This window comes from Rhinoderma darwinii, chromosome 4, assembly GCF_050947455.1.
Source record: "Rhinoderma darwinii isolate aRhiDar2 chromosome 4, aRhiDar2.hap1, whole genome shotgun sequence".
Lineage (NCBI taxonomy): Eukaryota > Metazoa > Chordata > Amphibia > Anura > Rhinodermatidae > Rhinoderma > Rhinoderma darwinii.
This window is the reverse complement of record NC_134690.1, coordinates 146476465-146501155: the sequence shown is the minus strand read 5'-3', so window position 1 is coordinate 146501155 and position 24691 is coordinate 146476465. Positions and strand designations below refer to the sequence as shown.

At 43.0% G+C, this 24691-nt stretch overlaps 2 long non-coding RNA genes across 2 annotated transcripts; both read left to right on the top strand.

The window, feature by feature from the left end:
- Nucleotides 1-662: 662 nt before the first annotated feature.
- LOC142760881 (uncharacterized) lies at nt 663-9053 on the top strand. The gene is made up of 3 exons (XR_012883443.1): nt 663-804; nt 7885-7920; nt 8953-9053. It is a non-coding gene; the product is annotated as an uncharacterized LOC142760881 (long non-coding RNA).
- Nucleotides 9054-9205: 152 nt separating this feature from the next.
- On the top strand, nt 9206-17790 carry LOC142760880 (uncharacterized). The gene is made up of 2 exons (XR_012883442.1): nt 9206-9284; nt 17703-17790. It is a non-coding gene; the product is annotated as an uncharacterized LOC142760880 (long non-coding RNA).
- Nucleotides 17791-24691: the final 6901 nt, after the last annotated feature.

Sequence of the window (24691 nt, the reverse complement as noted above, 5' to 3'; positions counted from 1 at the left end):
GGTGCAACTGCAAAACGCGTTGTAATTTATTCACCTGCTATTATAATAATGAAGTAAAAATCCATCTTCTACGACTGAATATTTTATGCCAGTGAAAATTCCTATTTTTTATCTTCTATATTTGAAGATCTAAGAATCCAGCCCTACTACGAGGAGTCTGGAGAGGGAAAGCCTATAGTCACAGAGATATTAAAGGGGTTGTCCCACTATTAAATGTTATAGCAATATAATTCAGTATATAAAAATAAATCAGTTTTGAATTTTTTATCTTATGTTACAAATATGCTCCCGTTGCAACATATTCCCTTTACTTCATTTAATGGCGCCCCTGGTGTTCAATTTGTATAGTAATGTACTTCCCCCTACTGAGCTGAATGAGGAAAGACGCACATGCCCAGTTCCACTCTCCAACTGCCACCAGCCAATAAAAAATGCCTTCTCTGCTTGTCAGTAGAGAAGAAGCTTTTATTTAGAAGCATAGCTTGTCTTCAGTTATACAGGGCTGGGCTCTCCCTCTAAAAATACATGTAAAGCTTCTCCTAGACAGGAGACAGCTTGTAAAGGGAGAGAGATCTGTCCCACTGCCTCTATGACAGGGAGGGGGAGGAGCTGCAGCAATAGAAAGGACACGCCCTCTGAGCTGTCACCGTGAAGAAAATCTAGCAGAGCAATGAATGGGGAGATCTCTTGATCCATATACGATACAGGGCTGGTTCTAGCTTTGATGCACTATATTATGTCTAACTTTCCACGGAGACCAGAGGTGGGGATCAGGGAGGGGTCCCTGTGGCAACACCAATGAAGGTAAGTATTGACTTTCTGCAGCGGCGATTCTGACGAAAAATCTGCACCATAATTTGGTGCGTTTTTTCGGCCGGAATTCCTTGTAGAGTCTAGGTTCGGATACGCTGCATACTTTTCTGGAGTGTATCCGACCTGTGTGAACATACCCTCAATGCGTCCAGTGGAGTTGATATCACGTTTTTTTCTTCCGTTGGAGGTATACTTCAGGAGTAGTCCCGACGTATACCTCCGACGGAAGGAACCGACGTATCTCACTGTATATTACCTTGTGATTTTGGTGGCGTTTTTTATTTGATGTCCTTTTGTACATGCTTTTTTTACTGGCGTTTTTTAAGTCCTATAGGGAAGCCTATGGGAAAAACGCCTGAAAAAATGCCATATCCAGAGCATGCTACGTTTGGAAAAAAACGCCATTGACAACAAAATTGCCTCAAAAATTACACAAATTAAAACGCAGTTATGTTTAGTGTATTTGATATTTTACTATAGACTTTAATGTAACATCTGGTCACACCAAAACATTAAAAAATGCAGAAAAAAACTGCATTTAAAAACTCAATGAGAAATGCATAAAAACACAGCAGAACGCTAAGGGTATGTGCACACACACTAATTACGTCCGTAATTGACGGACGTATTTCGGCCGCAAGTCCCGGACTGAACTCAGTGCAGGGAGCCGGGCTCCTAGCATCATAGTTATATACGATGCTAGGAGTCCCTGCCTCTCTGCAGGACAACTGTCCCGTACTGTAATCATGTTTTCAGTACGGGACAGTAGTTCCACGGAGAGGCAGGGACTCCTAGCATCGTACATAAGTATGATGCTAGGAGCCGGCTCCCTGCACTGTGTTCGGTCCACTACTTGCGGCCGAAATACGTCCGTCAATTACGGACGTAATTAGTGTGTGTGCACATACCCTAAGTGTGAATTCAGCCTTAACCCCTTCCCGACATTTGGGTAGAGGAAGTATGGAGGGGTCTCAAAGCCGACACTTCTGAGGAACGATCGGCATCACGCTCGAGCACGATCGCGCTCGTTTAACTAGTTAAATGATGCGGTCAATAGCGACTGCAGCATTTAAATCGTTAGAAAGAGGGGGGCGACCCCCTCTATCAGCTCATCGCACCCCCCGCAACGCAATCGCGGGGGGGGGGGGGGTTTCGTGATGGTTGCTGTGGCTGCTAAAAAAATAAAAAATATTAAAAGTTAAAAAAAAAACCTTTTCCCATTTTCCCCCTAGAGCATAGTAAAAAAATAAATAAATAAACATAATTGGTATCGCCGCGTTTGTAAAAGTCTGAGCTATTAGAATATATCATTATTTAACCCACACGGTGAACGCCGTCCCAAAAAAATTGTAAACGCCAGAATCTCTATTTTTGGTCACCTTATCGCCCACAAAAAATGAAATAAAAAGTGATCAAACCGTCGCATTTACACCAAACTGGTATTAATAAAAACTACAGCTTATTCCGCAAAAAATAAGCCCTCATACCACTCAATCGACGGAAAAATAAAAAAGTTCTGGCTCTCGGAATTTGGCGACACAAAATAAATTTTCTTTTTTACACTTAGGTTTTTACTTGTAAAAGTAGTAAAACATAGAAAAAACAATATATATTTGGTATCGGCGTAATCGTATTGACCCACAGAATAAAGTTAACATGTTGTTTTAATTGCACAGTGAATTCCGTAAAAACGGCGCGCAAAAAACCATGGAGGAATTGCTGGTTTTTTTCATTTTCTACCACACAAATAATTTTTTTCCCGTTTCCTAGTACATTATATGGCAAAATAAATGGTGCTACGAAAAACTACAACCCATCCCGCAAAAATCAAGCCGTCATAGTACTATATCGATGGAAAAATAAAGACTTTATGGCTTTTGGAAGGTTGGGAGGAAAAAATGAAAATGAAAATCTGAAAAAGGGCTGCGGCAGGAAGGGGTTAAAATCGCACGTTACATTTTAATATCGCTAGCAGTTTTAAAAGTGTTTTTTTATGCTGTTAAAATTGGCAGAAAAAGTTTGTTGTGAAGTAGACCTTAAGGCCTTGTTCACACAGTGCAGATTTGCTGCAGATTTTGCTAGTAGTTTTCAAACCAAAACCAGGAACGGAAAATAAACAAAAGAAATATATAAAGGAACACCAAACGTGTATCCCCTCCCTGATCTAATTTTGCTTTTTGGTTTAAAAATTCAAGTAAAAGCTGCAGCAAATCTGCACTGTTTAAACAGTCCCTAAGGCCCTGTTCACACAGAGTTTTTTTGCAGGAGGAAAATTCTGCCTCAAAATTCTGTTTGGGATTTTGAGGCAGATTTTGACCTGCCTGCACGCCGTTTGCCGCGATTTTTGCTGCAATTTTCGCTGCGTTTTTCGCTCACGGCCATTGAGTGCTACGGGCAAAAAATAATACGCTTTCTCTGCCTCCCATTGATGTCAATAGGAGGTCAGAGGCGTAAACGCCCGAAGATAGGGCATGACGCTTCTCTTTACTCTCGCGTCTTGCGGTAAAAAAACGCCTCCGCCTCCCATTGAAATAAATCGGAGGCATTTTTGGCCATTTTTAGGCGCATTTTCCGATGCGTTTCCGCCTCAAAAAACGTGTAATAAAACTCAGTGTGAACAGGGCCTAAGGGTGAAATCATACATGTAGTTTTTGATTCAATTTTTTTTAGCCACACAGAAGTAGATCCCAAAGGTGGGAAAAGTATTAGGCCGCTTTCGCACACACTTTTTCCCACGTTTTAAGCAGCATGTAAAAACACCATGTTTTTCCAGCGTTTTTAAGACTGGAATCTCACCTGCAGTTTTTGGTGCAGTGTTTGATGCAGTTCTGAAGAATATCCTTAAGTGTCCCAACCCAATGAAACCCCCTCCAGGATGACCTCATGACCGCAGAAACTCCATTTTCTATTGCTTATAGCATAGAGAGAATTATGAGATTTTTCTCGTGCTTATTTTTGGCTTCTGACCATGTGTAATCTTTCAATGACACCTACCAATCATGTCCTATTGCACTGGCTGGTCCCTAGGAGATTTGGAGAGCGATGAGAGATGCTGGAGGAAGAACTGAGGAGGAAGAGTAGGCTATGGGTTCATTCTATCATCTCACAGTGGGCCTGCAAAGCCCACATCCAAACGCTGTATCCTGAGCTACTTCAGCACCCTGACATCATCTCTGACTTCTGCTGCATGTCCATCCAGACATTTGATAGACTTCTGGAGGAGCTGCGCCCTGGTTTAACCTTCTATGACACCAATGTGTGGCAGTGCATTTCGCTGGAGGAACACCTTAGTGTCACCCTGAGGTGAGAACGCATACTTCCCCCTTGCCATCATGTGTCCCTGACAGTGCTAGCACTGTCGTAACTGGCCCACCAATGGCGCCATGTGCCCCTGATAAAACTAGCTTTGTCGTAACTGGCTCCCTATTGGCTGCCATGTGCCTCTAATAGAGCTAGCACTGCTGTAACTGGCCCCCAATGTCACCATATGCCCCTGATAGAGCTAGTACTATTGTAACTGGCCCCCCAATGCCGCCATGTGCCCTTGATAGAGCTAGCACTGCCAAAAAAAGTATGTTCCCGCTTTCTGAATTCCTATTAGGAAGGCAAACACCATATTTGGAACTAGGTTCCAGAAATACAGTGAAAGCATACGTCACTAAACCGGAGGGGGAGGAAAGATATGTGCGTGCTTTTTCTCTGCGGTGCTGTTGGCCTTGGCTACAGGTTTGTAATTGTTGATATCGGTTCCTATGGAATGTCTGCTGATGCTCGCATTTTCATGGCTTCGAGAATGGGTCAGCGGCTTCAATCAAACCAACTAAGCGTCCCTGAACCCTGCGAACTACCGGGACCTAGTATGACCACCGGGCCCTTTTGTAATTGTTGCTGACGAGGGTTTCGCCCTCTAAATAGATAACCCAATCTCCCCATCTGCCTCCAAGTTACTATCTTTAACCTCCTCCCTAGGTCTGTCACAACTTACTAACTCTCCTACACATGAAGACGGGCATTAGCTTGATCTGGTCTTCCGTCTATGCTCAGTTTCTGACTTTATTAACTCTCCTATCCCGCTCTCTGACCACAACCTTCTCTCCTTTACTATAAAATATTCTCGGCCTCCTCAGGCCAAGCCTACGGGTCAGACATACATAAATCTACATGCCATTAACACTCAGCAACTCATAGACAGTCTACAGTCCTCATTGTCCCCTATCTCTTCCCTCTCCTGTCACAATCTGGCTGCCAAACTTTACAATAACACTCTCAAGAATGCATTGGATGAAGCAGCCCCCCTACACTCCGAACCACCAGACAAAGACGACGAGAACCCTGGCACACGCCTCAATCACTATTTCTTCAGCGGTGCTTGAGATGTGCCGTACGACTGTGGAGAAAATCGCATTTGGCTGCAGACTTCCTCCATTACAAATTTATGCTCAAAACTTACAACTCTGCCCTTCACCATGCCAAACAAGTCTATTTAACTTCTCTCATCTCCACACTATCTAATAATCCAAAACGCCTCTTTGATACTTTTCACTCCTTCCTTAGTCCTAAAGTGCAGATGCCAATCACAGATCTCAGTGCTGAAGACCTGGCCACTTATTTTAAAGTTAAAATTGACAACATCCGGCATGATATTATCTCCCAGTCCCCTAGTAACATCGATCCCCTTCCCTCCCGCACTCCCTCTTCTTCACTCTCAGCATCTGACCCAATAACAGAAGAAGAAGTCTCCAGGCTCCTCTCTTCTTCTCGTCCTACTACCTGCCCTAGTGATCCTATCCCCTCACACCTCCTCCAGTCCCTCTCCCCAGCTGTCACTAGTCACGTGACTAAAATATATTTAACCTCTCTCTTTCCTCTGGTATCTTTCCCTCCTCTTTTAAACATGCCATTATAAACCCATTACTGAAAAAACCAACTCTTGACCCATCCAGCGCTGCTAACTACCGACCAGTCTCTAATCTGCCCTTCATCTCCAAACTCCTGGAACGCTTGGTCTACTCTCGCCTTATCCGCTATCTCTCTGCTAACTCCATTCTAGACCCCTTACAATCTGGTTTCCGCACTCTACACTCCACAGAAACTGCCCTTACTCAAATGATCTCTTGGCGGCTAAATCGGACAGTAAATACTCTCTCCTGATTCTTCTGGATATCTCTGCAGCCATTGACACTGTAGACCACCAACTCCTACTTAACATTCTACACTCTATTGGCCTCAAGGACGCTGCTCTCTCTTGGTTTTCCTCCTATCTCTCTGACCGCTTGTTCAGTGTGTCATTTGCAGGTTCTACTTCTTCTCCTCTTCCCCTTGCTATCGGGGTTCCTCAGGGATCAGTCCTAGGTTCGCTCCTCTTTTCTCTCTACACAGCCCCTATTGGACAAACCATCAGCAGATTTGGCTTTCAGTACCATCTCTACGCTGATGACACCCAATTATATGCCTCTTCCCATGACATCTCTCCCGCTCTAATACAAAACACAAGTAATTGTCTGTCTGCTGTCTGTAACATCATGTCCTCTCTCTATCTGAAACTGAATCTTTCTAAAACTGAGCTCCTTGTGTTCCCACCATCTACTAACTTCCCTAAACCTGATGTCTCCATCTCTGTGTGTGGCACTATCATAACTCCTAAGCAGCACGCCCGCTGTCTTTGGGTTATTTTTGACTCAGATCTTTCCTTTACTCCTCACATTCAATCACTTTCACGCTCCTGTCATTTTCACCTGAGAAACATCTCCAGAATCCGCCCTTTTCTTACTGAGGAAACCACCAAAACTTCCATTGTTGCTCTGATTCACTCTCATCTTGACTACTGTAACTCATTACTAGTCGGTCCTCCCCTCACTAAACTCTCCCCTCTCTCCTCTCCAATCTATCCTTAATTCAGCAGCCAGGCTCATCTTTATGACCAACCGCTACACCAATGCCTCTACTCTGTGCCAGTCACTGCACTGGTTGCCCATACTCTCCAGAATTAAATTCAAACTTATTACTCTCACCCACAAAGCTGTCTACAGTGCTGCACCTCCTTACATCTCCTCCCTCATTTGTCTACCACCCTACTCGGGCTCTACGTTCTGCCAACGACATTTGATTAAAATCCTCCATAATCCGAACCTCCCACTCCCGTCTCCAAGATTTTTCTCGTGCTGCACCAGTCTTCTGGAATGTGCTACCCCAGACAATCAGATTAATTCCCAATATCCTCAGTTTTAAACGTGCCCTGAAAACACATCTTTTTAGACAGGCCTATAACATTCCCTAATCTGACTCCTTTCCATGGCCCCCCTTTTAGATTAGTCATCAGAATAAGATTCCCTCACACTCCTCTTCATGTCCATCATACACGGATACTGGCTGGTGACCGGCTCATGCAGCTTTATGTGTACCACCCCATGTGTATAAAAAATGGCTGGACTATTGTACAGAACAGGTAATGGTTCAGAGCGCACAAGACCAAGGTAGGTGCATGAATAGGGTCCCAACCCGATCATATAACAAAGAAGTATTCGGCACACAGGTTAGTGATTTTTGAAAAGTCTTGACATTTATTTCATCAATAGTTGATGCCAGAGGTTTAGTGCGTGCAACGTTTCGGTCATAACTTTGACCTTCATCAGGCACTATTGGAGCAAATTGTATTGCAAAACAATAGATTAGCATCATGTGAATTTATACATTTCATATAAGTAGTATATAACAAAATAATAACTATTAAAGAAAAAGGAAATAAAAATAAAATGGAAATAGCATCTGACATGTGCGCAGACATTGTACATAGAGATAATACATCGTCGAAAGTGGCGTCATAAACATATAATTTAAAGATACAAAATATAGCATATGTTCAATAGTATAACGTATCGTATATGTACATAGAGGAAAGACATCCTAGCATAGGAAACAATATTGGAATTTCTGGTAGAACGTTTACAAATACAGTCTGTGTAAGGGTATGTTCACACAGAGTTTTTTGACTGTTTTTTTGATGCGTAAACCGCGCCGCAAAACTCGCCAAAAACCGGCCGAAAATTCCTTCCATCTTGTTATGCATTACAGGGAAGAACAAGCATCAGCATCAGTAGCAGGCATCAGGTAAGATGGGTTTATTGCAAACCTAATTTACATCTGGACTTGGTGTTAAGGAACATGGTCCCGAAATAGAATACGTGCATATCATTCTTAGTGTAGGTGAAACATTATTATTCAGTATAATGTCCTTTGCGAGGGATATCGCGTTGTATATAGACAGCCTCACAGTGTTATTGATCAGAGGCGTGTTTACTTTGTGTGAGTGTTTCTATGTTGCTATGGAAACCAATGTCCAACCTACATGTCGTGTCTCTCTCAGAGCACACCTCCAGTCTCTATACTTATGTGAAGTACGCTATCTAACAGTTATTACCTTAATCCTCCTGGCGTCTGGTGTATCCAGTCATTGGCGCTATGTCTTTCAATGGCGGCTGACCGCTGTATTTGGCGCAACAGATCGTGGCTGGAGGTAGCCATTTTATGTGATGTGGGTGGAGCGATGGGCGGCACTATGACTGTGGTGTCTACGTCACGTATTGGACGTTGCTGATAGGTTGGTCGTATGTGACCGGTGGGGGGTAAGTGTTATGGGCGTATCAATATGCTAAGTGGCATGATGTCAGGGGCTGTGTCACACCAGAGCCGGCCGTAACATCGTGGATTTAGTTGTTCTGTTTATAAAGAAAAGGTACCGAATGGTAATAGTTCAATAACATAGAGCATGTTAGTTTGTAGTATTATGTAGATTACCAGTACCATGGAATAGTCTGTGGTTGTACACTCTGGTCTGGGTGGTGTATATAGATTAGTAGCGTTTATGTTCCAGAAGACCTAGTGATCTTCTGCAAACAGTATTTGTACATGAAATTTGGTGATATTCACGTCTCTAGTGGTATGCTAATGTGCTACATCTGAGTATAAAGTGTCAACACTATGTACTACAAATATGTCTGGTAATTATAATGTTGGGGGTTATTGTATGTTAATGTTCGGGGTATAGAGCAGATGTGGGGGTAGAGTGCTTGTTTATGTTTGCGTGGTAAAATATTATTGTGTAAGTAATAAAAGTTTGTACAAAAAATTAATGTCTCTCAGAACTACACTATTTTGCAAACCCGCCATTACCAAGGATACCGTAGTCTGGATTTTGCTCGGATGGAAGTAGTATATCACCACAATGTAGGTCAGCGTGTCTGGTGGAGGATAAGAAGAAAACCGTTTGTACGTAGTTTACAGGAACATTTTTTTAATTATAATTGTAAGACCTTCTAGTATGTACTCTATAAAGGACCTCTAATATTATAGAAAGCTACTAATCTCGTATTCTCTATTCAGGCCTCGGGGTTCTAATGTCTGCAGCCTGTGGATCCAATAAGCTTCCCTACTTTTGAGATGCTTGATCCTGTCACCACTTCTTCTCGGGACCGGTATGTGTTCTATTACCTGGAACTTTAGTTAAGAGATATTGTGTTTTCTAGAGAAGAAATGTTCTGGGATTGACAATAGTGTTTTATTGCAGCGTATGTTGCTTTTATGTTGTCCGATTCTGTCCCGTACCCGTTGCGTTGTCTCTCCAACGTAGGCTAGTCCACATGGGCATTTTATCATGTATATAACATAATTGGTGTTACGGGTGAAGTATTCTTTCACGGGTATTGGTTGGCCAGTTTGTGGATGTTGTATTGTGTCTCCCCTTATTATATGGGAGCATTGAAGGCATGACAGACATGTGAAGGTCCCTCTCTTAGGGGTGTTAAGAAAGGTTTGTCTGGGGGGTCACTTTGCTGAGCCCACATCTGCTTTCACCAGTTTGTCTTTTAAGTTCTGTGGCCTTTTGGTACATGGGAGGAATGGGGCTTGGAACTCTGGAATGTTTGGGTAGGCCTCCCCCAGGAGAGACCAGTGTTTTCTAATGATGTGATGGATTTTAAATGAACAGGGATGGTATGTGTGAACGAATGGTATGCGTTTTGGTTTCCCCATGGTCCTATTGCTGACTGTGTCTCATTGGGCTTCCAGTAATGTTTTAATGGGGTAACCCCTATCTCTGAATTTTTGGGTCATGTTGGCGGTTTTCAGGGCCCTGTTGTAAATATCATCTACTATCCTAGTGACGCGTTTTTATATTGTGATTTAGGTAATGATTTTTTGGTCGCTAACGGATGACAGCTACTATAATGCAATATGCCATTCCTATCTGTCTCTTTGGAAAAGAGATCTGTGGTGAGGTGGCCCTCGTCATCCTTGATGACCATAGTGTCTAGGAAGTTGATCCTTGACAAATATTGATTAAGCGTAAATTGGAGTTCCGGCCAGACACTATTGAGGTATCTTGTGAACCGCAATAGTGATTCCATTGAGCCTTTCCATACACAAAAAATGTAATCAATGTACCTTTTCCATAGTAGTACATGTTCCTTAAATTCAGTGATCGGATATATAAACTGTTCCTCGAAGTAGGCCATGAAACAGTTTGCATATGTGGTGCCACATTTGACCCCATCGCTGTACTCCTTTGCTGAATAGAAAATGTGTCCTTGAAAAGAAAATCATTTCCAGTTAGGATAATAGTCAGTAAATCCATACTAAGGTCTTTGATGTTGGTGTCCTTGCCTGCCTGGACCAACACTTCTTTGACTGCTAGTAGTCCTTTTTGGTGTACAATCGATGTGTATAAACTGCATACATCTAGGGTATAGTATAGTGTCTGGAGGAAGTTTGTCCAGTGTGGCACCACCATATGCCAAGTGCGTCTTTGGAATACTGTCCAATAAATGGAGAGCACTATCTAGATAGATCCCGCCAACGTTAACTCCGAATTAAAAGCCTGTGTAAAACTCCCTATCTCTCACAAGATTTGTGATTCTTCAGCAGATGTTAAATCACACCTGCTTACTGCCCCTGTCCAACCGAACACCAACCGGCATGGTAGACCTGGAACAGCCGGACCAAGAGTCAGGGATATGTTTTCCGTCTATTTAATTTCACTTCAGGGAGCTATTGCATGTCGACAGGACTCTATTCATGGGTCAAGTTGAATTCTTGTATGTTTGCTTCCTCAAGATGTTCTGTTTGGTTCTGATTATGACTTACTAATTTATTTCTGTTCCATTTTCTAAGTTAGTTTAGTTATGAATGTTAGTTAGGGGCTCGCAAGCTAATGAGGACCCTTGATTGGGTTTGTGAGTTTACGTGTTATTGCAATCAAAACAATGTTTTTTTTGCAAAAGTATCAATCAATACCTTATTCTGCATTTGGTGTACTTCACTCTGTAACATAAACATACACTATATGGCCACAGTCTGTGTTTGGCGAATGCCAGGAGAACGTTACCTGCCTGACTGCATTGTGCCAACTGTAAAAATTGGTGGAGAAGGGATAATGCTATGGGGTTATTTTTCACGGGTTTACCTACACCCCTTAGTTCTAGCAAAGGGGAATCCTAATGCTTCAGCATACAAAGACATTTTGGACAATTGCATGTGTTATGGAATTGCAAGTTGAGTGATTCCCCAAAGGCTGCTGGAGACTGCCGGGAGAGAGTGTGCAAATAAAACCGCAACCTCAAATTTATCACAACTCTGATCGACAGAGTCTAAGGCTACTCGAAGGTTTTCGCCAGAGCCGACCGTAAGCTGGGATGGTCTTTTGCTGCATAAAAACAAGGTTGTCTTAGCAGAGTTCAGTGTTGGATAAGAGGTGCAATAAAGACTTAGAAAAATCACAAGCAAAGACCAGGTGGAGGAAGCAAGCTATAAATACAACTCCACACCTAATTGGCAGAAAGACAGAGAAAAGAAATAGGCTAAAAGTAAAACAGAACCGTCCAGAAGCTAGAACAGTAGTCATGGTGATCATAAGGGAACAGGCATTTTCCTTACAGTACCCCCCTTTCTACGAGGGGCCACCGGACACTTAAACCTTGGCCTAGGTTTCAAAGGAAACTTTGAATGAAAAATTTGAACTTAACGACTAGCATGTACTGAATGGGCAGGAACCCAAGTTCGTTCTTCTGGCCCATACCCCTTCCAGTGGACCAAGTACTGTAGAGTACCCCTGACCCTTCTAGAATCCACAATTCTTCTGAACCTCAAACTCCATATCTCCTTTTACCTGAACTGGAGGAGGAGGTTTCCTGAGTGGATTAGATGGTGGTAATTTTTTTTTTAGTAGAGATTTGCAAAACACATCATGAATTCTAAAAGGCAGAGGAAGAGCCAGGTGAAAAGACAGAGTTAATAATTTCAACAATTTCATATGGACCAATAAACCTAGGGGAAAACTTACGAGAAGGTACCTTCGGTCGCAGCTTTTTAGTAGAAAGCCGCACCTTTTGACCCAAACTAAATACAGGACCCACCGTAAGTTTTTTGTTTGCATTTTTCTTTTGAATAACTTGGGAGTTCTTCAGGTTCAATTAAACCTGAGCCCAAACTGTGCACAGTTTATTTGATTCAACTTCTACCTCAGGGTTATCACTAGAGGAGTCGGAAAATAAACCGAACGAGGATGAAAACCATAATTACAGAAAAACGGCGAGGTATCAAGAGATACATAGTGGCAATTATTGATAGAAAACTCCGCTAAAGGAAGATATGAGACCAATTCAACCTGGTTATCAGCAATATAACACCTAAGATATTGTTCCAAGGTTTGATTAAAATGCTTGGTTTGAGCATTGGTCTCGAGAAATGCTGAAGAGAAAGATAACTGTACACCAAGATTCTTACAGAGAGCCCTTCAGAGGCTAGCCACAAATTGTACACCTCTATCAGAGACAATATTTTCCGGAATCCCATGCAGACTATCCACTTGATCAATAAATAATTTTGAGTTCTGGAATCAGGGAGTTGCGGCAATGGAATGAGATGACACATTTTACTGAAACTGTCCACCACAACCCAAATTACCGATTTAGTGATAAAATCCATAGACATATGAGATCAAGGTTTCTGTAGAATAGACAATGGTAGTAGTACACCCATGGGACGAATTTGAGGAGCCTTAGCACAAGCACAGACATCGCAAGCAGAGACATAGGAACTCACATCACGAGACTAAGACGGCCACCAATAGAGCCACGAGACTAATTTTTTATTACCAATTATCCCTGGATGGCCACACAAAACAGAATCATGTAACTCATTGAGCAAACGAAATCTGAACTGAGGAGGTACTAACAACTTACCTGCAGGAATGGTTTGCGGGGCGAGTTGCTGACATTCTTTAATGTCAGTTGCAAGATCAGGTGAAATTGCAGGAACCACTATCCCCTTAGATGAAATTGGTTTATCTAAGGACAAATGTTGGGGATCTATGGGGAACAGAAACTTCGAGATAACGCGTCGGCCCTGACCAGGGGCGTAACTAGTAAACACTGGGCCCCATTGCAAACTTTTGACTGGGCCCCCTCCCCTGGGTGCCACATACAGCCCGCCCTTGTAGATAGTGCCCCCTGTAGATAGTGCCATACAGCCCCCTCTTGTACATTGTGCCATACAGCCTCCCAGTAGACAGTGCTATACAGCGCCCAATGTAGACAGTGATATACAGCCCCCTGTAGACAGTGCTATACAGCCCTCCTGTAGATTGTGCCAAACAGCTCCCCCCTGTAGACAGTGATATACCGCCCCCTGTAGACAGTGGTATACATCCCCCTGTAGACAGTGATATACAGCCCCCCTGTAGACAGTGCTATACTTTCAAGTATCAAAAAGAGGGACGATGGATGTGGCGCTCAGCGGCAATTTTTTTTCTTTTAAGCCACGCCTCTAAACCCACCCAATCTCTGCTCAAACACACCCGGTTCAGCCCACACAGTATCATATTCCCATAATGCCCCCGACACAGTATAATATACCCATAGCTGCCACCATACAGTATAAAGCCAACACAGATGCCCTAAACAGTATAATGCCCACACAGATGCTCCCATGCAGTACAATGTCCAAACAAATTCCCCCATGCAGCATAATGCCCCCATAGCTGCCCCACACAGTATAATGCCCCATACAGTATAATGCCCACAGATTCCCCCACCCAGTATAATGTCCCCATAGCTGCCCCATACAGTATAATGCTCCCATAGCTGCCCCATACAGTATAATGCCCCCATAGCTGCCTCCACTGTATAATGCCCCCCATAGCTGCCCCCACAGTATAATGCCCCCCATAGCTGCCCCCACAGTATAATGCCCCCATTACATTATAATGCCCCCCATAGCTGTCCCCATAGTATAATGCTCCCATAGCTTGCCACACAGTATAATGCCCCCATAGCTGCCCCGACAGTATAATGCCCCCATAGCTGTCCCCACAGTATAAAGTCCCCTCATAGCTGTCCCCACAGTATAATGCCACCCATAGCTGTCCCCACAGTATAATGCCCCCATACAGTATAATGCCTCCCATAGCTGTCCCCACAGTATATTGCCCCCATAGCTGCCCACACAGTATAATGCCCCCCCCATAGCTGCCCCCACAGTATAATGCCCACCATAGCTGTCTCCACAGTATAATGCCCCCTATATATGCCACCACAGTATAATGCCCCCCATACAGTATAATGACCCCCATAGCTGCCACCACAGTATAATGCCCCCCCATACAGTATAATGACCCCCATAGCTGCCCCCACAGTATAATGCCCCCAAAGCTTCCCCACACAGTATAATGCCCCCATAGCTGCCCCCACAGTATAATGCCCCCAAAGCGTCCCCACACAGTATAATGCCCCATAGTTGCTTCCTGATAGTATAATGCCCCATAGCTGTCCCCACTGTATAATGCCCCCATAGCTGTGCCCACAGTATAATGCCCCCCACAATATAATTCCCCCCATAGCTGTCCCCACAGTATAATGCCCCCATAGCTGGCCCCACAGTATAATGCCCCCATAGCTGCCCACACAGTATAATGACCCCCATACAGTATAATGCCCCCCATAGCTACCCCCACAGTATAATGTCCCCCATCTTGCAAAATGCTCCTATATCTGCCACCATATCAGCCCCTGTAAGTGCATAATATAAAAATAATAACATAATTACTTACCTATCCCCATTCCCACAACGGGTGGCGGATCCTTCTCCTCCGGTCTGTGCTTTGAATGACTCAGAGCAGACAGGCGATGACGTCACTACATCGCGCCTGCCTGCACCAAGCCGCTCACGGCAGAGTGAATGCTGGGGGAAGCAGCCATAACTCCTTGCTCCTTCAATACAGTAGTCTATGGCCGAGCAGGGAGATACCTCCCTGCTCTGCCATAGTGTTCAAGAGTGTCTTTGTCCAAAGGACGCAGACACTAGTGTATGTGGCGTCCCTACCGCTGTAGCAGCCATAGCGGCTGCTAGCGGAGCCTCCGAGCATGGGGGGGCAGTCCGGCTGGCGGCACGGGCCCCCTCATGCCGCGGGCCCAGTAGCAGCCGCTATGATTGCTACAGCAGTAGTTACGCCACTGGCCCTGATTAGACCCGGGTCTTACAATAAGTCAAACTTGGTAAAGAAGAAGGCCCACCTTGCCTGTCTGGGATTGAGTCTCTTGGTTGTTTCTAAAAAAGTCAGGTTTTTATGGTCAGTCAGTACAGTAATTTGATATCTAGCTCCCTCTAGAAAGTGGCGCCACTCTTCAAATGCCCATTTAATAGCAAGAAGCTCACGATTACCTATATCATAATTATTTTCTGTGGAAGAAAATTTGCGAGAAAAAAAAGCACAGGGAAGAAAATTAGTCAATATAGTAGATCCTTGAGAGAACACAGCCCCATACCTATTTCTGAGGCATCAACCTCATCAATAAACGGACTGGAAAGTTCAGTTAGAACAAGTACAGGCGCTTCCATAAAACACTGTTTTAAGGTTTCAAAGGTGGACTAGGCTTCAAATTTACAAGATCAGAACCCACTTTTGTAAGCTCCGTCAGAGGTTTGGCAATGGAGGAAAAATTATGAATACATTTTCGGTAATAATTAGCAAAACCCAAGAACCTCTGCAGAGCTTTTCGTGAAGTGGGTTGAACCCAATCAAGAATTGCCTGAACCTTAGCAGAGTCCATACGAAAATCATGAGGAGACAGCACATATCCCAAGAATTTAACTTCCTGAACTCCGAAAATAAAAATTTTTAATTTTGCGTAAAGACAATTTTCCCTCAGTACTTGAAGGATGGACCTTAAATGTTGATTATGAGAGGACCAATCGGAAGAAAACAATATCATCTAGATACATCACCACAAAGTGTCCAATAAAATTTCTGAAAATCGGTAAACAAGGGGTTTACGAGAGACAAGCCGAGGTCAGTTTCCAAGAAGTCCAGGGACTCCTGGTGTTGGTAGAGCGGGTAAGGTTGGTTGGGTCATTTGGAATCGTGGCAGCTTCCGGCACAATGGTCAGTACTGTCTGGGGGTGGAGCATGGGTCCCTTTGGCACCCCACGTATGTGTGGAGCCAGGCTACGTAGATAGGTCTCCAACGCATCCTCGGACTTGCACTTGGACAGATACTCCATGACCCGGTTGTCCACCTCTTGGCCTGGAGTAAAGCCATCCCCTCTCCTCCTTGTGGCCAGATATGTAGCCACATGTGCTTCAGATTTGGTAGGTCTCTGGCCAGTGGATGTGGTCGAACTCCCTGGTTGAGGTGGCTCATCCGTCCAAGCTGTGTCGAGGGACGGCATTGCTGAGGTTAAAGATTCCCCTTCAGTGATATCTCTCCTTCTTATCATTCTAGGTTGTTCTCCGTTCTAAAATGAGAAAATAAAAATTAAAATCTTTTCTTCAAAAATTATTTTCATTAAAGGAAAGCTGTCACGATTTTTAGATTTTTTATTAATTTATGTGTTTTTATGTAATAAAATATAATATTTACTTTATTTTTTGTCACCAAATGTTTTATTTTATTTACACTTTTTTACTAGACTGGGGGCTGCCATTTTTTATTTAATCTGTGTTTGTGTCTATTCATGACACATACACAGATGAAATATGGCAGCTACAGAGTATAGGACATAGGAACGGCTCCCGTTCCTATGTGCTGTGCTTCTGCAGTCTAGCTCTGTACTGCGTATCTCTGTGGCATGCGCAGTTCTGAGCGACTCAGCATAGAAGCTGGTTTGTAGGGGGAAAGCTGGCGCCATTATGGTGAAGACTGGCCGCACTGCAGGTAATGTGCCTGCGTGCAGGAGTTTTGCATGTTTGGGGAGGTTTGTGTGTGTGTGTGTGTGTGTGGGGGGGTGTTTGCGTGAGGGGGGGGGTGTTTGTGTGTGGCGCGGCTGCATTTTGAGGGGTTTGTGTGTGAGGGGGAGCGTGTGTGTGGGGGGGGGTTGTGTGTGTCGTGGCTGCATGTTTGGGGGGTGTGCGTGTGGGAGGGGTGGTGTGTGCATGTGTGTGTGTGTGGTACGTGTGTGGCACGTGTGTGTGTGTGTGTGTGTGTGTGGGGGGTACGTGTGTGTGTGTGTGCTGGAGTAAGTGTGTGTGTGAGGCAGTGCGTTGCGGGTGGTGTTTTTTTTTTTGAGCGGCTGCATGTGTTGGGGAGTACGTGTGGGGGGAGTACATTTGGAGGTAAATGTGTGTGGGGGGTACGTGTGTGTTGGGCGGTGCGTTGGGGGTGGTGTGTTTGTTTTTCTGGAGCCGCTGCATGTGTTGGGGAGGTTTGTGGGGGGAGCTCCATGATGCACCAGATTTATTAATAACTATTAATATTTCTGCTGCATCTCTGGTTTCCGTCCCAGTTCATTGACCTCTAGTTTCTTTTGTTGCGCGGGGAGGGGGGGGGGATAGACATCTGCTGTAGGTGAGTATAAGTATTTTTATTTTTCATATTACTAACTTTATTTTTTTTATTTTTCAGGTTCTGCTGGACCTATTGGACTACATCGTGGATTCGGTGGACTACTGCGATGACCTACGTTTTTTTTAAAAATAAATATTAATATTTTCTTATGTCTCTGTGTTTTTTTAATACATTATTAGCGCCTTAGTAATGGCAGTTAGAGCAAGAGCTGGGAACAATCCAGTACCCGACAATCTGTAGTGATGGTTGGGCAGTGGGGCGGCCGCAGGCTGGTATGATGAGGCTGGGAAGGGCCAAAAACCGTGGCCCTTCCCATCCTGGTAATGTATCTGGCTGGTTATGAAAAAAAATCAATAAATAATTGACGAAAATGGCGTGGAGTCCCCCTCATTTTCATAACCAGCCAGATACAACACAGCAGAAACAGGCTAGCATTACCAAGGTGGGAAGGGCCACTGTTTTTGGCCCATCCCGGCCTCATAATACCAGCCTGCGGCTGCACCACTACCCAACCATCGCTAGAGATGGTCAGGTATCGGATTATACCCGGTTTTTCCCGATACCCCTGGTGGCAGTGGGTACTGGGGTAATAATGGTTGGTTGGTGCTAGCCTTTTTACTTGCTAGCACTATAATCCGGCTTAGTAATGGACGTCATCAAACAGACAACTGCAATTACTAAGGTGCTAAAAAAGTATTCAAAAATAGAGACAGAACTCCCTGTTCACACAGAGATTTTTGGCGCAGAAACCGCGTCGGACTCAGCTCCATAAAACCCTGCATTGATTTCAATGTGATGCAGATGCGTCTTCGCGGGAAAAAAAAGCGGCGTGTCCTTTCTTGGCACAGCTTCCGCCTCTGACCTCCTATTGAAAGTAATGAGAGGCAGCTAGTTTCCAAGCGTTTTTCGCAGTGTTTTTTGCCCGCAGTCCTTGCATTAGATTTAATAGCTGCGGGCAAAAACCGCGCCGAAAATCGCATACAAAAAAGCGCAAGCAGTTCAAAATCGACCTCAAAATTCCTGAAAACTGTGTGAACAGGGCATAAGAGTCTATACACACAGTGCGGGTTGGCACGTTTTTCCCACGTGGCCGAAAAGCACATCGAAAAATGCATGCGTTTTTACGTGAATTTTTTTCGATGCGGTTTTCGGCCATGCGGCGAAAACGTGCCAAAACCGCACTGTGTGTATACACCCTTACAAAATAAATTTTTATTGAAATAAAAACTCCCCCACATAACCCTTGGTAACCATTTTATTAAAAAAACAAAACGTAGATCGACGTCGTCCAAACGGTCCAGCGTAACCTGCAAAACAAAAATATTAAGTTAGTAATATGAAAAATAAAAAAACGTACCTAGAGCAGACTTCTGTCTTCTCCCTTTTTAAAATATAGGCGTTTATTGCGTGTTTTCTGACGGTTTTGTGCATGCTTTTTGGCGCATAATTAGGACTCCCACTGACTATGTGAACATTTGGAGCATTTTATGTACCAAAGAATTGACCCGATGCCTCTTTTTTACGCAATGCGCTTTTTAACAACGCTCGCATAAAAAAGCGCGTTGTATGTACTAACAGCGCACTTTACCATTGATGTAAATGGGAAGCTTAATCAACCGTTTTATTGCCGCATAAAATGTGCAAAAAACATGTAAAATACACGCCGTGTGAACCTGTCAACTGATAAGTCATTCACCACAGGGTCTTCCTTCTTGACTTTTATTTTGGTTGTTCTATAACTTCTGCCAGCTACCATTGTACAATCTCTTCAAAAATGGCAGTTGGACACTGGTTGACAATTTGAAGACACCTTTTCCTGGCTTGTAGCCAACAATAGGGAGGAGGGGTGAGTCTCCCTCCCACATTTACAGCAGCTGTGAATCAGTTCACTTTGCCTGATTCACCTTGCTGTAATTCTGGCACCAGAGGGATGGCCAACATAGGAAAACATTTAAATTTATTATTTAATACTTTCCACTTTGTGGAAGAAAAAAAAATACTTTCTCTTCTGATGATGCAAAGATCGCCTTTATAATCTCTCTCCTCACTGGCAAAGCCCTGGCGTAGGCGAACCCCATTTGGGAACGTCAGGGACACGAGACCTGTGAGTTACAGCGGTTCTTACAGACTTTCCATACTATATTTGAGGAACCCGGGAAAGTTTCATCGGCTGCTGCATCCCTGCTGACCCTTCGCCAGGAGGACACCTCCTTCGGCGAGCACGCCATTCAGTTCCGCACCCTGGCTGCTGAACTAACCCGGAACAACGAGGCCTTGGTGGCTACATTCTGGCAGGGACTGTCCCCTGAAATTAAGGACGAGCTTGCCTCCCGAGATCTGCCATCTACCCTGGATGACCTCATTCTTCTGGCCGCCCGGATTGACATGAGAACGGTCCCAAGAGGTTCGTCAGGAGGGAGGACTCCCTAGGCCAGCTTCTACATTTCAGCAACCCCTGCTGCCCTCATCAGCTGTTCCACCAGAGGAGTCTATGAAGATGTACCATCTCAAGTTGTCTATCCAGGAGAAACAATGCAGATGCACTTCAGGACTCTGTCTGTATTGCAGCCTCGGAGGCCATCTTTGGCGTCTGCGCCCCCAAAAGCCCCAGGGCCTAGGGTTGGTTGGGGAGACATCTCTGGGTAGAGAAAGACTTGCTTCCAAATTGTCCATCCCCATGACCATAGTGTCTGGTGAAAAGACGCATCGGGTCTCTGCCTATCTGGACTCTGGATCAGTAGCTAACTTCATTCAGAGAGAACTGGTGGATCTGCCCCAGTTGCCCACAATCCCCCGTTGTGATCGTTGCCTCATGAATGGACTGCCTCTGCATGACCCAATGGTAGCTGTGACAAACCGCTGAGGCTCCAAGTGGGAGCCCTTCATTCAGTGAGAGCCTCGTTTCTTGTCCTGCCCAAGGCTGTCAATCTTGTGCTGCTGGGCCTGACTTGGCTTCGACTACATGCCCCAGTTCTGGACTACTAGGTAAATTAGAAAAGAGACACGGCGCCGCAAATGAGAATCTGATAATTATCAGAAAAATGGTGAGTGCGGTGATTCCGCTTACCTCGGGTGGTGGACACCTTAAGGTGTCAATACGGCTTGGAAAGCTGCAGCCAGGTCCACGTCACAGTCAAAACATGTTTGCTGTCAGTGTTATAGTGCGGTTAGGTAGAGAAAAACGGGACCAACGGCGCTGCTTGGTTAGAGATAATCCACAAACATTCCAGTGGGTAAAGTATTAAAAGGATTTAATGTTGACAGGCTACGCGTTTCGACGCCGTACCGGCGTCTTCCTCAGGCCAATGCAGACTGTGCGGTTCCAGCCTTATTTATACACTAAGGCGAGGAAAAAAGACCGCCAGAAAGCAATCAGGTCAAAGGTCATATAAACAGAAACAGAAAACAAAAGAAAAACATCAACATGATACATTATTTAAAAACACTTTTGTATAATGATTGGGTATATATCAGACAAAAGAATTGCAAATTTTAAAAAGTTGTAAAAGTTTTGAGTTTTAAATTTTAAAAACATATATTGTTTATGCCAGCAAACAAACTGACACGCCATTAACAAGGTTCCACATAAGAGGGACTTTTCGGACCAAAATGCTGACCTTTGTTTGTACAACTAATTGTGGTTAACCAACAGTCATAGGGTTAGTAATAAATTGAGGTTTTCGTCATTTAATAGTGTAGTGATGTAAACTCCAGGGGCTGCTGAGTCAAAAGCGTCCCTGGTTACCACGGATCGTAACAAGTACGGAAGCCGGGATGGATCAAAAACTTGTAATGAACCGCACAGTTGGAACGCATGGAGCTACGGTCCTCGATACAAAAAAATCGGAAGGGGAGCGAGGTGCCAGGAATGGTGAGTGTGAACGACCCGTAATAGGAAGGATATGAAGGGACATTTAAATAGTTAAAACTGGATGGGAGCCCTTGTTTAAAATAGATATTATAAAAGCATGATAATACTGGTTTGAATATAAATCAATAGTTAGCTAAAATGAAGAAATTGCATGCCGTGATCAGAAGAAAGCTTTTTGCTTTTATGATTGGAGGACACAATGTGATTAAGTTGAGGTATGATCGAATAATGTTATACAATAATATAATAGGTCCCTAGATTTATACCAATAGGATAGAACAATGTAATATAATAATATAATATATCTAGACCGTAGATTATATGTTTAGATAGAATGAGTTTGCATTAATATTTGTACATTAACTTTTTAATATTTGTACATTAACTTTTTGTGGTTATAATGTATTTGTTTCCATCCGATTTTGTAAAAATCTTGTACCATACAAGGACAGGGTGGTTCATATATACAGAGAGGAAAGAGATATTCCATGAATACGGATACCTTGATTTCTAATTCTTCCAGAGCATTTTGGATAAATTTGTTTTTTAACAAATAGTTTTTTGTTTGTTCTATTTGAGATTAGTTTCTTTTTTTATTATTTTTTTATTTTTTATATATATATGTTAGATATTATTTTTACTTCATTCTAATGCGGACTCCGTGAGGTCATTCAAACCTTTCGGATGTAGAGTTTCTAATTTGTAGATCCAAAAATTCTCTCTTTGCTTTAGTCTGGTGAATCTGTCTGGTAGGTCTAATGGTATCTGTTCGATAGGTGTGACCTTGATATTTGAAAAATTACATTTATGTTTGTACATGCAATGGCGGGACACACTTTGTTTTAAAAAACCCTTAGTGACATTGAACCTGTGTTTATTTATACGGTTTCTCAGAGTTTGTGTGGTCCGACCTACATACTGGAGATTACAAGTGCATTCAAGGAGGTAAACGATATAGGAGCTCCCGCAATATAGAAAGTCTTTTATTATGAATTTTTCCCCGGTCGTTGTTGAGAAGTATTCTTTGCATTTATTTGTGATGTTGTTGCAGCATAGACATCTATTTTGGCCACATCGGTAAGAGCCCTTCAAATCTCTCGTTAGGCTCGGGTTAGATGTATTTATTTTCCGCAGTCTACTAGGGGCTATTATATTTTGGATAGTTTTCGCCCGTCTATATGTGATATTGGGTTTGGCTGGTATTAGTGGTTTTAAAAAGGGATCATTGGTCAAAATATGCCAATGTTTTTGGAGAATGGTAGCGATGGTATTGCTCCCTTTTGTGAATGCAGTAATGAAGTTTGTTTTAACCATTTTATGACTTGATTTATTCTTGGTATTTGTGTGTTTTACTTGAATGCATTCTTTTTGTGTAAGACTCCTGGCTTTGGACTCTGCACCTTTAATGAGACTCTTTGGGAAGCCTTTCTCCAAAAATCTCTGGTTTAAAATCCTACATTCTTGGTCAAAGGTTACATCATCTGAACAGTTCTTTCTAATTCGTCGGTATTGGCTGAACGGTATGTTTCTAAGCCACGGGGGATAGTGTGCACTTTTAAAATCGAGATAGCTATTTACATCGACCATTTTAAAATGGGTCCTAGTTGTAAAGTGGCCATTATTTTTTCCTATTGTTAAGTCTAAAAAATCAATGTTTGTGTCCGAGAAGTTGTGGGTAAAAGTGAGGCCAAAGTTGTTATTATTTAGAACCCCTATAAAATCACTGGCAGTATTGGAGTCGCCCTTCCATATAAAAAACAAATCATCGATAAAACGTTTATAAAGCAGAATTTTATCTCTAAAACCATGTTCGCTGAGAATGAGGGCTTCTTCAAAAGCCCCCATATATAGGTTTGCATACGAGGGGGCAAACCGTGTACCCATTGCGCATCCCTTTATTTGTTTGTAGAATTTTCCATCGGAGTTAAAAACATTGTGGGTTAGAATAAAATCTACACAATCTATGATAAAATTAAGTTGTATGTTTGAGTACCGCGAATCTGTTGTGAGATAGTCTAAGATGGCTTGTGTACCTTGTGTATGGGGAATGTTAGTGTATAGTGAGGATACGTCCGCTGTGATAAAACTAATATTAGATATATCACAGGTTGATTGTAATTGAAAAAGATCATTTATGAGTTCAACCCTTAGTTACGAAATTACCTGCCTTTCTTAAGGATTCCACTCAACTCATAAATTATCTTTTTCAATTTTTTTATATGGAAGGGCGACTCCAATACTGCCAGTGATTTTATAGGGGTTCTAAATAATAACAACTTTGGCCTCACTTTTACCCACAACTTCTCGGACACAAACATTGATTTTTTAGACTTAACAATAGGAAAAAATAATGGCCACTTTACAACTAGGACCCATTTTAAAATGGTCGATGTAAATAGCTATCTCGATTTTAAAAGTGCACACTATCCCCCGTGGCTTAGAAACATACCGTTCGGCCAATACCGACGAATTAGAAAGAACTGTTCAGATGATGTAACCTTTGACCAAGAATGTAGGATTTTAAACCAGAGATTTTTGGAGAAAGGCTTCCCAAAGAGTCTCATTAAAGGTGCAGAGTCCAAAGCCAGGAGTCTTACACAAAAAGAATGCATTCAAGTAAAACACACAAATACCAAGAATAAATCAAGTCATAAAATGGTTAAAACAAACTTCATTACTGCATTCACAAAAGGGAGCAATACCATCGCTACCATTCTCCAAAAACATTGGCATATTTTGACCAATGACCCCTTTTTAAAACCACTAATACCAGCCAAACCCAATATCACATATAGACGGGCGAAAACTATCCAAAATATAATAGCCCCTAGTAGACTGCGGAAAATAAATACATCTAACCCGAGCCTAACGAGAGATTTGAAGGGCTCTTACCGATGTGGCCAAAATAGATGTCTATGCTGCAACAACATCACAAATAAATGCAAAGAATACTTCTCAACAACGACCGGGGAAAAATTCATAATAAAAGACTTTCTAAATTGCGGGAGCTCCTATATCGTTTACCTCCTTGAATGCACTTGTAATCTCCAGTATGTAGGTCGTACCACACAAACTCTGAGAAACCGTATAAATAAACACAGGTTCAATGTCACTAAGGGTTTTTTAAAACAAAGTGTGTCCCGCCATTGCATGTACCAACATAAATGTAATTTTT